The sequence below is a fragment of the Hibiscus syriacus genome, unplaced genomic scaffold (assembly GCF_006381635.1).
Source record: "Hibiscus syriacus cultivar Baekdansim isolate YM2019G1 unplaced genomic scaffold, ASM638163v2 tig00110957_pilon, whole genome shotgun sequence".
Lineage (NCBI taxonomy): Eukaryota > Viridiplantae > Streptophyta > Magnoliopsida > Malvales > Malvaceae > Hibiscus > Hibiscus syriacus.
Genome location: NW_024062933.1, coordinates 187,625 through 204,147, shown reverse-complemented (window position 1 = coordinate 204,147; position 16,523 = coordinate 187,625). Strand labels below are relative to the sequence as shown.

At 32.0% G+C, this 16,523-nt stretch overlaps 1 pseudogene; it reads left to right on the top strand.

Moving 5' to 3' along the window:
• Nucleotides 1-9,339: 9,339 nt before the first annotated feature.
• Nucleotides 9,340-10,883, top strand: LOC120148435 (annotated as a pseudogene).
• The last annotated feature ends 5,640 nt before the right edge of the window (nucleotides 10,884-16,523 follow it).

Genomic DNA, 16,523 nt, shown 5'->3' with positions numbered 1-16,523 from the left:
CCAGTTCGCAAAAGAATTGGTCAGAAATGAAAAAAAAATTATAATGTAAAAGTATTTGTTTCATTTTGAATAATCACGTTCAACACCGAGCAAAATGGTTGAGATAATGTAAGTGATATTTTTTAATTCCTAATATAGTTGAATTTGAGTTAGTCGGTCAATAGATCGGATATTAGTGATTAATTCAAAAAAAAAGAGTGAAACTTGTGTACATGCATGGTCATATGGAAATCACAATTTTTTTCGAATGGTCGAGTTAATTATTTTTATTTTAATGATTACAATTATTTTCAAATTATTAATATTTAATTCAATGATTCATTAATTAAAACCATACAATTATTTATAACTTTTATTACTTAAAAGGATCAAATGAGATCAACTTATAATTAATAAAGGTTGTCTTTGTCCTAAGCAAAAGCTATAATGAATTAATGGAGCATTCATAAAATAATGAAAATAAAAATAAAGGAGCCGTAATCTGTGGCTAATTGTTTGCTTGAACATGAACTCTATTAACCTGTCTTTGTTGTGGATTTGCATTATTAATTATTCACTTGTTTCCATCTAATTCAAACTGAAAATAATATATACGGTTATTAATTAAGTTTTTCGTAAACTATAAAAATTATCAAATATAATTAATAATTTAATATAAAAAACATTTCATTCAATTATTTAGAAGACGTTTCGATATTATATTTTTATATTAAAACTAAACTGTATATAAAATTAGATCATCGACTCCTTTATTTTTTTTATTTCATTAATTTTAGTGCATTATTTTATTGAGTATAGTAATCAAAGTTTCAAAGGGCAAAGGACCCTTTTCTATCTAATATGGAATGACATAAATCTACCCACTTCTTATAATTGTTAGTTGATGGGTGACAAAATTATTAATTCTTTCTAAGTTGCTGATATCAGAATAATACTTAGGTTAGAGGAAGTTACTTATCCATGACATCAACCGAAATTCCAACGTTTTTCTAATGGTTCTTACATTCACTTAGTGATAATGTTTCGAACTTTAATTTTTTTTTAATATAATTAAAGTTAAGATATTGTTTTCTTTCACTGCCATTGATTGTCGTGGAGTCTCACGTAAATATCATAATTCTGACTGCCGGAGGTCTTTCAAGGAAGCTGCTTTCAATCTGGCGTTGGGACAACCTACTACCTTACTTCCTCTCACCCGATTACATATGGAATAGGGTTAGCTATTTATAGATATTTTAATTTAAAGACCTCGGATACTATTAAATCTATAAATAACGAAGTTTGCGTAACGCCAAGCCCAAGCTTGCTATATTAGAGCAGTTGTTGATTATCACGTAACATCTTTTCTTTCATGATTTGTTTGCAATTATATCTAATCCCACTGCTTAACGACATAATTTATCTTAATAATCTGCCCCACCATTTTACCAACCACAATGCTTTATTTTTTAAGAAGATATAGAATGAAATCGATTCCTTTCTTGTTTCTTTTATTTACTTCAATAAAGTTTTACAAATTTATCGAGTTTGACCCGGCAACGCATATATTATATCTTATTTGGTCAAAAAGACAAGATACATGGCGCATTGCTTAAATACAAGGGTAAATTAACTATTTAATCACTCAACTATCACTTTGGTTATGGTTTGGTCACCTAACTATATTTTCTTTCAAAAGAATCACTAATATTACATTTTTATTTTATTTTGGTCACCTACGGTTAAAAAATTAACGATGATGCTGACATGTCATCATAAGGTGCGTGTCGTTATTAAAAATAAAAAAATTTGTCATCAATTATGTTAATGTTTTAACAGTAGGTGACCAAAACGAAACCAAAATGTTAACATTAATGATGATTTGGAAAAAAAAAATAGTTGGTACCAGAAACAAAATCAAAGTGATAGTTGAGTGACTAAACATGGATTTTACCCTAAATAAAATTCAAGGTTGTGTTAGTCCCACAGTTAAGATTAGCGATGAGGACATGGACAGTCCAGTCTACTTCAGTACAGCTCAGCTAGAAAGAGTTTGATTTTGATTCTCCCATTAGATTGAGGATAAAGAAATAATGTGGGGAAGATGAAAAAGAAGCTTTTGGAGTTAAGGTTGGGGTAATCCAGCATCAGAAAGTAGAGCAAAGAGATTATTGAGGATTCATAGCTTTTTATATAATCAAGTGAACTTGAATGTAAACATAAAGGTTGGGTTTATGGAAGACATAGCTAACTATGGTCTAAAAGAACACCTTCTTTGTTTCATTAATTTGTTCAACGTTCAAAAAAGGTACACTGAATTTTCTCTAGCTAAATCACAACAAAAAAGATTTCATTCTTCTTATTATGATGATCATGTGCATAATTAAAAAAGAAGACTAGACTTCAATGTAAAGTTTCTTAATGTTGCAAGCCTTGGTTAGGTGTTATCATCTGGTGTTTTTGGAATGTTGTTTATGAACTGGAAATGTTGCCGATACTTTGTCCTTTAATGCCTGTGAAAGAAGCAAAAGGAAGTGATTGCGGCCAATGAAGTCATTGATCTACTGATGATAGTGTGGGGCACTATTTCAATTGTTGAATTTTGTTAGTGGATATTTGGTGACTTAACCTAATACTAAGGTTGATTGGGTTTGGTTTTATTGTGAAAAAAATGAAATCAAGTACAAATTACTACACTAATAAAGTACCGATAAGAAGCAAAGTTTGGGTATCTAATTGGACAGCCAAAATGAAATTTAAAACAAGGTTCAATAGAAGAATACGCAGAAATCCCAATAAGGAGGGCCTTGATCATATTTAAATCCACAGAACCTTCGCTTTGTATTTTGCAATAGGATAAAATGTTAAGTAAGCAGTTAAGAGGACCACAACAATTAGTGTCAATAGCAAGCATATTGAAGCATTATAGCCTCAACTAATAAGCAAGCTTCAAGAGCAAACAATATGAAGATGGTAATTAGTAACCAGATTTTATTAAAAAAACATACCTCACAAAAACTTTGTTATCACCATGCCCAATTGTGACGATGCAGAAATACAATGCATCAACAACGGGGTGAGTCTCATGACCCACATCTTAGCTTCAAGAACCGCTCTTCATTTCTAACAACTTTCAAGGTTTCAGGTGTTGTAATGTTTAGTAACAGCTTTTCAGGTTTTTTTTGGGCCCAATACCCCAACCGGGTTAATTATTTAGGGTATTAGACCAACATAGATTTTATTTTAAAATCTACGACATTCTCTACAGTGAACATCGAACTCATCACCTCGAGATGACAAGTTCCTGAAGATATTATTTTTAAATTGTCCCCGTGAAGTGGGCCCCTCGTGGACTATTATTTTATTATCATTAAAATGACTCGTCACCTCGACATGAAGAGTCCGTTTAAAAAATATTTTTTAAAATTACAAAAATAAAATAAAATGTATAAATTAAAAAAATTGCGTAGAACTTATCACATCGACGTGACGAATTCTTTCAAATTCAAAAAAATATTAGTTGGTCAATGGCTATTTGAGCAATGGTCATGACCAATGGTCAATTAGAACTTGTCACATTTACAACTTCCTCATATCATTTGTGAGTCAATAAGATGCATTTAGTTAGAAAATGGAAGTTGTTGAGCATGAGTAAGCTTTCATGGTAGATTCTTGTATTTGATGTTATTATCATGTTTAAAGACCTTTTATGACCCCTAATAACTCACATAAGACTTCAAGAGCACTTGGGAACCTCAATAGGGCTTTTAAAGGAGTTTAGAGAGCCAAATTTGTGTCTAAATAAGGCACCCCTGGACCCGAATACCGGTATTGGAGGAACAACATCGATATTGTTCTTCAGACCATTAAAAATACAAGGGTTTTGGGAAGGGAAGTATCGGTACTCATTCATGGGGTATCGATACTGATGGCTTGGTATCGATACTCACAAGGGTAGTATCGATACCGAGCAGCCTTAATCAATTATAGTAGGATATTTTAGTATCCTCACCTCGAGGTGACGAGTTCTGAATCATTAAAGGTTTTGTCATATTCTCCAAAATAAAACCGATGCCCCAATGGGCTAAAGAAAAAACCCGGGTGGCCTATTGGGCCAAAAAAACTGAAATATGACGCTTATAAGTTCAAAATGTTTAAGCTTGTTGGGCCCGAACGACACTGGGCTCGGCGTTGTTGGGTCATGGACTAACAATTTAGAAAACATTAAATAATTTAAACAATTTATAAATAGATAAGTTAAGCACAAACAACTTGGAATAGATAAGACTACTCTTTCCGTTGTGCCTACCAGTCATCATTTGCTTGACGCCTAATACTTTTGAGGACCGTTTCACTCACTTGTTGTGATAATTTATGTACTTCAATTGTTTCAATAACTAAGACTTTTTCAAGTTTACACCTTGTTGTAAACTGCTGCAGCAAGTCGAGTGAAAAATCACTTTTCACCTAGAGTCATGAAATACATTCAATGATTCTGATTTTCTATTCAGATCGGTGTACTGTAATGATAAATACCGGTCTAAATATATATCATCAATCGGTTGGCATTTGTCTTTTTCTTTCTTTTTTTTTTCTAATTAATTCTCTAAAATAAACATCTACTCTCCAATATCAACATTCATGCAAACAGGCCAGTCACTTGTTAAGCCAAATTGTAACATATTAATTAATTAATTAATGTTAACAATTATGACTTGCTGACACGTACCATGCATGTATGCAATCTCTAAATCGGACAGCTCAAGCTCGTCTCGTCTTATCTCAATTACAGGAATAATAATATACAAATATGAAATTATTAAGGCAAACATTTTGTTCTTAAGATTACTGTCACTTTAACAACAGTTGTTGACTAATCAATTAACAAACACTGCATATATTGTTTATATAATTTAAAAGGATAAACCCCATGTTTGGAACGAACATTAATATTATTATTTATTATTATTTAAATAGTAAAGAACATAATTGATCATATACCTAAACACATGATTTATTAAAAAAATAAGAGAAGGACTTGTCTTTTCTTTCACATGAACAAACATAATACTAATTATATCAATATTTATTGGATTATTTGATAAAAAATCCAATGTTATTTAAATATGTTTTAAATTTTAAAATCCTACAAATGAATAATTAAATGTAAGAAAAATCGTAATAGTTTCTGAGTAATAAATAATCAATATGTGTCTATATAAATATAATTAGTTTAGTCAATACATGAATAAAATTATAATAAATTATAATGATATGTTAGAAACAAATGATAACAAAAATAAAAATAATCAGGATATATCATGTCAAATCATCAAGAATAAAATGTTAATTTAAAAAATATACTTGGATTTATTAATAGGTTGAAATTTTTTAATCTTCCTTTTGTTATGATCTTCCAAGAAGATGAGATGAAATTCTCTTGAATATAAACTCTCTATCGGAGATAAGAGAAAATACAAGATTGTCTACTTATCGGAGACCATAACCCATAACTGATTTAAGAATAAATTATTATTTGTACTTATAACACTTTCCGTCAAATTATAAATACAACTTTAATAATATATATAATTTTATTTTCACAATATTTCTAATACCCTATAATTTTATAACATTATTGATCACTTAATTTCTATAATCTTTTATGATAACAATATACATTAAAAATTTGTATTCATAAATCTCATTCTAATATCGTAATCAATTTTTATAAAATACGAATTAAATTGATCATTTTAAATATAAAATAAAATTGTAACACGAGTAAAATTAATCAATGTAAAATTGAAACTAGACAATTGAAGCCTTAAACCAACAATAAAACATAATATAATGTTAATTTAAGGCAAAGGAATAATTTTATCCCTTTAGTAGTAGACTCAATTTATTATTTTCGTGTATTTTTGTATTAATTTAATTCTCAAATTTTCAAATTTTCATCCAATAAATCCCCATTACTAACCATTTCTCTCAACGATTTCTATCGTATTTTATTATTCTTCCTCTCTCAATCACCAACCGCCACTTTTGGCGGTCTCCCTACTCGCCCCAACACACACATATCCTCCTCGATCCCCCTTACTAACCATTTCTCTCAACGATTACCAATTCTCTCTTCTATTCTCAAATTTTCATATTTAATTCATAGCAAATAAATCCTTTCATCAATTATAAGTTGTTAACTTAAATTTGAGACATCCTATGTTTGCATTTTTTTCATACACATTCTTTCTCGAAAAGTTAATGGTTAATTAACTATACGACCAAATTATAATAATATTGATATTAATCAATCGGCTTGGTTATTATTAACAAAAAAAAAAAAGTTCCACTACAGCAAAACTAGGTCAAAAATTTAATTTCATCCAATAATAATGGAGACTAGAATGTGTACACACTCATTCCTAATTATCAAAATAGAAAAGGGACGATGCCTCCTTAATCATCGCCTTTCACGCCTAACCTCTCATTTAATTAAAATATTCTTCTAATTCTTTATTATAATTATGAGAAATTGAATTTAAGTAGTAATTCTGAGTGCATCATCAAGAAAATATATTGATGAACTCGTTCAAAATAAGCAATATAACACATATTTTGTTGTGGGAAATAAATTGGTTTCGATAATTGTTAATAGTTTGTTTTTTTTTATTTAGGTGGATTGCCTTTATCAATGAGAAAATATTTGTTAACTTGTTTCGAGAAAGAAGTGAATGAATCATCATAAGGAAGAATAAAGTTATAGTTGTGTTTAAAAAAGGATTGTCGTAATTGTGGGCGGTTCATCATTTTTTCCAGTATTAATCGGGGTGTTTTATAGTAATCTTTAGTGCACGTGTAAGTCATATGATCATTATAACTATTTGTAGATTAATATGTTAGATGAATTTATTAATCAGACTTTGAATCATGTTTTAGTAAGTTACATGAGTTTATTATGAGTATTGTCTAAAGATCTTGTCTATACACTATAAACGTCCTAAAAGCTTTTACCCGAAATAATTAAACTTTTTTGAGGTGATGATAAATGGGGGATTATGTCTAAGATTTTAGAATGGCAAATAATTAACAATTATTTGACGACGTTTTCAAAAAAAATATAACACATTTATTTTAAAATTATAATCAAATTAAAGATGAATTGATAGCCGATAAATACTACACAAATATTTTTTTTTTAAATCTTATGATTTAAATATTAAAATATTATTTGTACGAAAATAGAAGAGAGTCAAAACTATACACAAGAGTGAATAATGAAAAAAAATGAACAAAGACGGCATATTGATATATCCCTAGTCCTACGCTGTCGTACGGACCCATTGACTAACGAAATTCACACAATCTTTTAATGTACATATGCAGAATTGCATATATGCATTGTGTAGTCAGTTTGATGGTGTTTATTCACATCTTGATAGGAGTAGCCAGTAATAAAACTGTCGGTACAACAAACCAGACCTGCATTTATTAAATAATCCCAAATATATATATGAAGAGCAGCAGTAACACATGATCTTACATGGGCCTAGTTGGATTTTTCTCTCAAACAACCACTGCCTTTACTTTGTAGGGTACTGTCCATTAATTGCTCAGCTATTGGAGTGACTATTTTAGACAATTTAATGGAAAAAAAGTAATAAATATAAACGATTCTATCTATTATAAGATATTATTTCGTTAAGTATTTTAATTATTAAAATTTATAAAATAGCCTCTTAATTATAGAGTATTATTTTGTTGAGTCTATCGAATATTAAAAGTTACAAAATGCTCAATTGACTCTTTATATGTTCCAAATTCTTTTTTTTTGGTTAAAAATTTGATGATAGTCTGAGTTTGAAGTTAATTTGCTGACTAAGATATAATAGTCGCTTGAGATTATGATATCATATTATCATATCCCAATCAGTTCGTTAACATTCAATTTAGATCATCGTCAATTTTTAACGGAAAATGATGAGCTTAGAACATATAAATAGTCGAGTGATCATTTTATAACTTTTAATAATCGAGAGACTCAACAAAATAACACCTATAATCAAGAGACAATTTTATAACTTTTAATAGTTGAAATATTTAATAGAGTAACATCCTATAGTCGGCAACATTTGTGTAATTAAAAAAAAACCTTGAAAGAAACATTTGTTTAATTATATAATAATCCTATCAAAATATAACCAATAAAATAATATGATTTAATGATAAAAAATGATCTTCAAATTTTATTATTTTAAAATATTTTTCTTTAATATTTTTCTTTAATTTTAAATAAATCAAATGTTGTTATGTACCAACGTTTGAATTATCGAGAATCTTGAGTACATGTAATACTACTATATCGGTATGTGATTTTGTATTAGATTATCATGTTATGTTAAAACGTTAATTAGCTAATTAATAATTTTTATCTATTCAAATGTTATTTTGGTAAATAAAGACTCCTATAAAACATATTATAGGTACTTACACTTGGTTTCCTGCCATTCCATACATGTGACATTCTGTCAACATGACTGTCTCTAGGATCGACCTGAAAGTACATTACATCTTCAAGCTTATTTTACTACTGCGTAAATTTAAATTTAAATTATAGACGAGGGAAGGATGGAAAAGAGGAAGTAAAGGGAAAGGAAGAAGAAGAAGAAAAATTTTATTTCAATGTAAAGGCCAAGTGAGGAGAAAAAATTAAATTTAATTTATGTAGATTAAGATTGATTTAAAAGTAATTTATAAACATTGGTTATTAAATTTATTATGTGTGAAAAATCAACATATCATATTATATAAAAAAGATAACGAAAATAGAATATTTTATAACGTTCAATTAATTGAGTGATAATTTTATAACTTTTTATAATTAGACGGACTAGATAAAATGTACCTTATAATCAAAGGACCACAAATATAGTTTTCCAAAAAAATATGGCCAACACTTTTTTATTTTTGTCTGTCGCTTTACTTTGAGCAAGGTACGGCATAAATGCAAACGCATAAAATTGAAAGAAGAAAATATATTTATAAGAAAAGGAGATAATACTTGAGTACACCAAAAGGACAGCGCCAAATACAATTTGAACAACAAAGCGAGGCAAGGCAAATCCAATTCAAAACTCGCCGATTAATCTTGAGCGTAAAGAATGTTCCTGGATTCTTCCTTTCACACTCTTATTTATAATAAAAATAAATGCACGAATTCGTCAACAGCCGACAATTTCACACTACTTTATTTTTTTCGTTTTATTCTTCGTCAATTCCATCACTGTGTATATATAGCATATAGATCTCTGAGCTCTCCAAGTTCAAGTCCAAGTCCGATTATCAACTTGTCTATTCTTCCAGTTCCATTTTCATATCTTTAATTCTTTTTAAGTTTTTTGTTTGATCAAATGGCACTCCTAGTTAACGAAGTCGACAACCTCACTAACCAAATATTTTCCATCCTTGAAAACAAATTCCTTTTCGGTGATCACGAGAATGCCGGCGCCGCAAAAACTCACCTTGAAGATCCTGTGAAATCCGGGAATCGTTTTTATGGGAAAGTAAGAATCCTTTCCATTGACAGCGGTAGCTTTTCCGATGGTATATTGGCGGCTCGGTCCCTCCTTACCCTCCAAACTTTTCTCCGTCAAAAGTCGGGAAATCCCAATGCCTCCGTTGCCCAATATTTCGATGTCGTTGCAGGATCTGGAGCCGGTGCGATTCTCGCCGCGTTATTGTTCACTCGGGCTGAAAATGGCGCCCCCCTTTTTACTGCCGACCAAGCTTTTCAGTTCCTCGTGAAAAACTGTCGGAAACTGTTTCCCTCCACCCCTCAAGGGTTATTCCGTCGACTTTTCCGTCCATACGGGGTGAAGAAACGGTTGGGCAGAACCTTCGGGGAGCTGACCTTGAAGGATACTCTGAAGCCGGTGCTGATACCCTTCTACGATCTTTGTTCCAAATCGCCGTTCTTGTTTTCCCGCGCTGATGCATTGGAAATGCACGGCTATGATTTCAAGATGAAGGACGTGTGCTACGCGACGTCAGCTGATCCTACGGTGGTGGGTGCGGTGGAAGTGAGATCGGTAGATGAGAGAACGAAGATCCTGGCGGTGGAAGGCGGGGTAGCGATGAACAACCCGACGGCGGCGGCCATAACACACGTGCTGAATAATAAGCAGGAATTTCCGTTTTGTAACGGAGTGGAAGAACTCTTGGTGTTGTCTTTGGGGAACGGAGAGTCTGGTTTCGGTTCCAGCGACGTTACTCTTACTCCGACGCGAACAAAGTTTCTTAGAATCGCCGGCGAGGGTGCTTCTGACGTCGTAAGTACCAAAATCAAGCTCAATAAATAAACAAAATCCAAAACATATTAATCAAAAGCAAGCTATCTTCCATGACCAAAATTAACGAATACTACAATATATATACTTATAGGTTGATTAAGCAATTTCAATGGCATTCGGAGAAAGCGGAAACGGAAGCAACTACGTGAGAATTCAGGGGAATGGGTTGAACTTGACGACGACACCCAATATTCATCCGAATGTAAAAACGATGCCGTAATAAGCATTACAAAGGACATGCTGGGGCAAAGAAACGTGGAATCTCATCTCTTCAAAGGGAAGAAGAGGAGTGAGGCGACGAATTTGGAGATATTAGAGATGATGGGAGGTGAGTTAGTGAAAGAGCAAGAAAGGCGGAAAACCAGCATCCTGCCGGTGGTGGTGTTAAAGCAGAAGCAGTCGTCGACGGCGACGCCGAGAACATCATCGGCCTCCGCCACTACCATTTCAAGCCAGTCTTCATGTTCGCTGGACCATCAAAATTAATTCACGTGTTCACATCCAATTTTTCACAAGGGCATTATTATTAATTCATTTACATGCTAATCCTGCCTCTCGGGATATAATATTATATTACTAAAAAGTATTGGCGTCCGACCGAGCTGAGCTGTAAACTGTACTTGACCATCTTCATTGTTTTGTTTTTATGTTATAGTTTAGACATATATATATATATATATATATATATATATATATATATATATATATAAATTATTGGTGATTCTAATACATGGAATGGAACCACAATTCTTCTCTTCTCTCCTCTATATATTTATTTTATATGATATGGATACTCGTTAACATACCAAAATTTCAGCTACTCTGAGGACAGAGTTTATATTGCAGTGCAAATCATGCACTGCAGATCCAAAGACTAGCCTATAAGAGACATGGAGGGAGTCAGGGAGAGATTGGAGATATTCAGTATTTAGCCGAATCAAGTTAGTAATAATTGTAGATGCTCGTTTTTATCCGGGATTAAGTCAAAGCAAATCCGAAACAGAGCAGTTGGAGGCCCAATTCAACGATCCAACTTCTAGCCCACATGAAAATTCCCTGGAAAACTAAAACAGTTATTGAAAGATTGAGCAAAAATGTGGAGGCCAGTCTTCCGGGGGTGGATTAAAAAACTGTAAAGGATCAGTTTTTTAATGGATATTAACTACTGGAATTGAGGACGAAAAGTGGGGGGTCTTTTATTTTTCAATTACCACTAAAGAAAAAGAGGGGGCAATTTTTAATTTTTTTTTTGGGTTTTTAGAAAATCATTGTAAACGAAAAGAGGGAAACCTGTTGGTTCTTTTTTACAGAGAAGAAAAAACATTGTACAATGGTGGATTTTTCTTTTTATTTGAAAGTCAAAGGAAACGGTGGAACTCCATTTTTCATTGAATCAAAGCAACGCATAGCATCAAAAGGGTATTTGTTTTCAATTTCCATTTTCCATTGCTTTCATAATATTCTGAATTGTGCATATGTTTCGAATTGAAACCAAGTCAAAAGCATAAAAGAATAGTAGTATATTTACATTTAGTGATCGAAGCCATTTCCAGTGATGGGAGGTTAAAGGTTGTTGTAACTGTTAATCCCATATGATTTGATTTAAGGGTTTAGATAAGAGAGAAAAGGAAACGTTTACCTTAGAGAGTCTCGCTGATGAGGTCGTCGGAGATGGAAGTGTGAGGTGTCCGATCATCATGTAAGAGAGGAGTGGCAGTCGGTTCCTTTTTTTCTGGTCTGCTTTTTTTTGGTCTACAGTTGCGTGGGATAAGTGGAGAGGCGTGAGATAGAGTTGAGAGATGAGGAGCGACAGAGGTGAGGTTAGTAAATTAGTTTAGGTTTGCTTTTTATTTAGGTTATATATTAGAGTTTTTGGTTAAATTAGTATTTAGTCACTGAATTTCTTAGTAAAATCATGTTTCCATTCCCCAATGTTTAAGCTTGTTTTATACTTTAGTCACCCTTAGGACTGTTTTTGAATCAACCTTTTATGTTTGTCCTAATTTAGTCATTTCCAGTTTCCAGTTTTAGTTATAATTTTATTAGATTATTTGGGTGTATATCCCTCATTTATGCGCATGTTTCATTTTGATCCATACTTTAGTTTTAATTTGCATGTCGAATTTTACATTCATTTAAATTTAATCATTACATTTATGTATATATACACTTTTTAAAATTTATAGTTTAGAATGTTATGATTTTGTTTTTATATTTAGGTTACATGTGTACATAATATGTTAATATGCATAATTTATGATTTTTAATTAAAACATATGTATATAATTTTTTGTATGTCACGTTGTATGATATTTTTAATTTTGTTTAATTAATTTTTGACATGACATACTTTTTGCACAATTTGTATGATATCCTTATTTGCATAACTCGATATATTACATAATTGGATTAAGGGTAATACACTTTTAATTTAAAATTATTTTAAGTGGGTTGTCATAACGCATTTGAGGTCCGCTTTTAATGATTTTAAGATAAAAGTGTATCCCATTAATGACGCCTAAAAATTGATCCATCACTTTAAAATTTGGGAATGAAAGAAAAAGAAATGTTCGGCTATTTAAATTTACCGAGAAAAGGTTGTTATAGCTTTTAAGATCTGGTCTCGATATTTGTAAATAATCGAACATTTTTTATTTTTCTAAAATGACTCGGTAATTTTAATTTAATTTATTTGAGTGCTTTTAAATGTTTTAAATTTACATCTTTGTTTTATGGGATCAAAAATCAAATTAAATTCAAATTTGTAAAGTTCATTGCAAAGACTTTAATTAATCGACGAGGTACCGATTTAGGGCGTTGTGGGGGTGCTAATCCTTCCCCACACATAACCAACTCCCGAACTCATTTTTGGTAACGTAGACCTTAATTTGTTATTTTAATTAAAATTAATTTTTATTTAAAATGACAAAACGTTTTTGGGTCCAATCACACCCTAATCAAAGATTGGTGGCGACTCTTTGAACCGTATTTTTTCAATCGTAAAGGAAATCCAAAAAAAAATCAAAACGAGAGGTCTTTTAAATCACATTTGTTTTTAAATTGAAATAGGTAAATTAAAAATTAATGTGGTTTTCAAAATCCCACTTTTTCACTTTTAAGAAAAAAATCGTTTCGACCGCTTGGCGACTCTGCTGGGGACTTTTTTTAGAGAGTCAGGCCGATAGTCGATTAATTAATTGTCTTTGCAATTGAAAGTTATAAATTCGTTTTAATTTGATTTTTGATCCCTTGTTTGGTTTTTAATAAGTTTTGTTTGTATTTTGATTTAATTCGATTAACAATTAAATAGTTTTACTGATTTGTTTGCTAATGATTTCAGATTAATTGTGTGAATTTAGGATATTTTGAGTGTTTTTATTGTGTCTTTTTTTCTCTTTTCCTCGCACACTGCACAGTTGCATTTTCATGACATGAGCTAAAACCCAGCTCCGTCCTAATTAAGTAGGAGTGAGAGACTATGCCCTCGTGTGGTTTTCACCTCCGCATGGGATAGTGGATCGCTCCTGGAGCTCACGCCTTATGGTCCTCGTGATGGTAATCACCTCCGCATGGACATAAGGAGGTGTGTTCCCTCGAAATTGAACTCGATCCCCTAAAGCCTGTGATGAGCCAGGATTGAGGGTTCGGCAGCCCAAGGGGGCACCGGCAAGGGCAATTCGAGAACCTATTACTTTAGAACCTAACCCAACATATAGTGAACATAGAGCTTGAACTTAGGTTGAGCTAAACCCGAACCTTAAGAATCTCGTGAGGAGGGTACACAAGGAAAAGTTTTTTTTGAGTCATTTATTGTCGTTTTTCGAATAAATGCATGCGAACTAGATATCACGCGGTGAGGTTTATTTTTCGAACAAGCATGCGAATTAGATATCATGCGGTTAGGATTTCTTTTTGTGAATTGTAACACCCCCAACCCGTACCCGACCCGGGTACGAGTCTGAGATGTCACATTATCTTTTTAAAGCATTATTCTTAACAAAATAACAAAACATTTAAATTATATTAAGAAAATACGATAATCTACATATATATATGTGTATAAGTTTATACAAGGTTCACAAAATACTCAGAGCATACACAACTTAACCCTTTAGTTACATGCCAACATACATTTCTATAACAAAATGACCTACTGATTAAGTTGCTTCTGATCTGATAGTTGCAGGAGTAATGTTGTCCAGCTGCTTAACCTCGATTGTCTACTTTATCGGATCCTACGTGTGAAACTCTCACACGCTAAGTCATCGACTTAGTGAGGTAATATAATAATATCAATAAATATAAAGGAATTGCCATAATGAGATGGGTTGCAATGATAAGATGTATGTAAATAGTGCAATAACCAGAACCATGTTTCTTACACATATACTTATCACATTCACCTTCATAAGTTCACCTTATTAAGTTCATTAGCCCATGGTACCATACTGAGAACCTAAGGTATGTGAGTATTGTGAGGTTGTGCACTATGCTGTCACCACAGCTCGTATAATTGCACCGAAGTGCCACGTAGAATTACACCAGAGTGCTGCGTAGAATTGCACTGTAGTGCCATATAATAATGTCCATAAAGATCACATATCATTCCTTAAGAATCATATACATATACTAGGGATCAAGTATGTGTCTCACAAGACTTCACACATGTTCCAAAGAATATATATATATCCCGAAGGACCACGTAGACCCTTTACCCTTGGCATGCCAACTATACCTATAGTTCTCATCTACATAACATGGGCTTTCACAATTCACATAATTTGTATCACGTAGACATATTATTTTCATACCTTTATCACATAACTCATACACCTTTTTCTTGCATATTCATGTCACATAATGCATATAGTATGAATTCATGTCATGTATCATAATATGAAATACGATCATGTATTAAAATATTAAATCTAGACTTATCACAAGTCTAGAACTAAATAGAATACATATTCATGTTATGCATATGCACTCACCTAGATTTCTTTGTCTTTCCCTCGATCAATCCTACTTGTCGATTGTTCCAGAACTCGATTAGGCTCAATATCTACATAAGCAAAATTTTCAAGATGATTATCATATGTCTAAGTCTTGAAATTAACCTCTAATAGCCTAACAATTTAAGTGATTGATAGTTTAGTTTCTCTTCTCTTTTTTTTATGGGGGAATCGGTTCCCCCCTGGGGGTATCAATTCCCCTCTAGCATTCTGGAAATTCATATTCGTTTGAGGGGGGATCGATTCCCATTGAATGGATATCGATTCCCCTTGAATGGATATCGATTCCCCTTGAATGGGTACCGATTCCCCTTGAATGGGTACCAATTCCCCTAGCCCAGAAATCCCATTTTGAGCTCGAAAATCACCTTATTTCAGCTCAAACCTTCCTATTTCACTCCCTTTAATATTCCTAACTTTAATACACATACTTAAACTCATTTCTACTCCATAATCACTTCTTTAAACTCCAAATCTAGTCATTCCTATGTAATTGCAAATATTATACTAGTTTTGCAACATGTTCACATTCATATTCTAACACTTCCTATCCCTTAATTAACTTGATGACAAGTCAAATCTCACTTCCAATTCTTATTATGAACTCTAATATAAGATTTCACTTTTCTACTTCATTTCTTTAATTCTTCATATACTTCTCATCTTGAGGTTTTAAAACAATTTAAACTTCCTTTAAACTTAACTATTGCCTAATGGTCATGAATCAATTATAAATTCATCAAGAAATTCACTAACAAGAGATCTTACCTTAGCTTGGGTCTCACGTATGAAGAAGAAGAAAGAAAAAGAGGACTCTGGAAGCTTGTTTTGATTTCTTATACTTCTACGTGGTTAATATAATACTAACCCCAAATAATTATATTACTATAAAAAGACCATTTTGTCCTTCTAATCCTCCTTCTTTATAATTCAATCCTACACAAAATAATTCAAATAAGTCATTGAACTTTTCCATCATTCTACTTTAAATCACCAAATTCTGAAACTTTACAATTTAATCACTAACCCGGTATGGAGGATATTACATGAATAACAAAGCATGGGGATAGATATCATGTTGGGTAGGATCTGATAAAGCATGATTGGGTAGCCAACATGTGGGTAAGATTCTTTAACAAAATATTATCCCGACTTAATTGCTTTATGTTTACTAACCGATCTT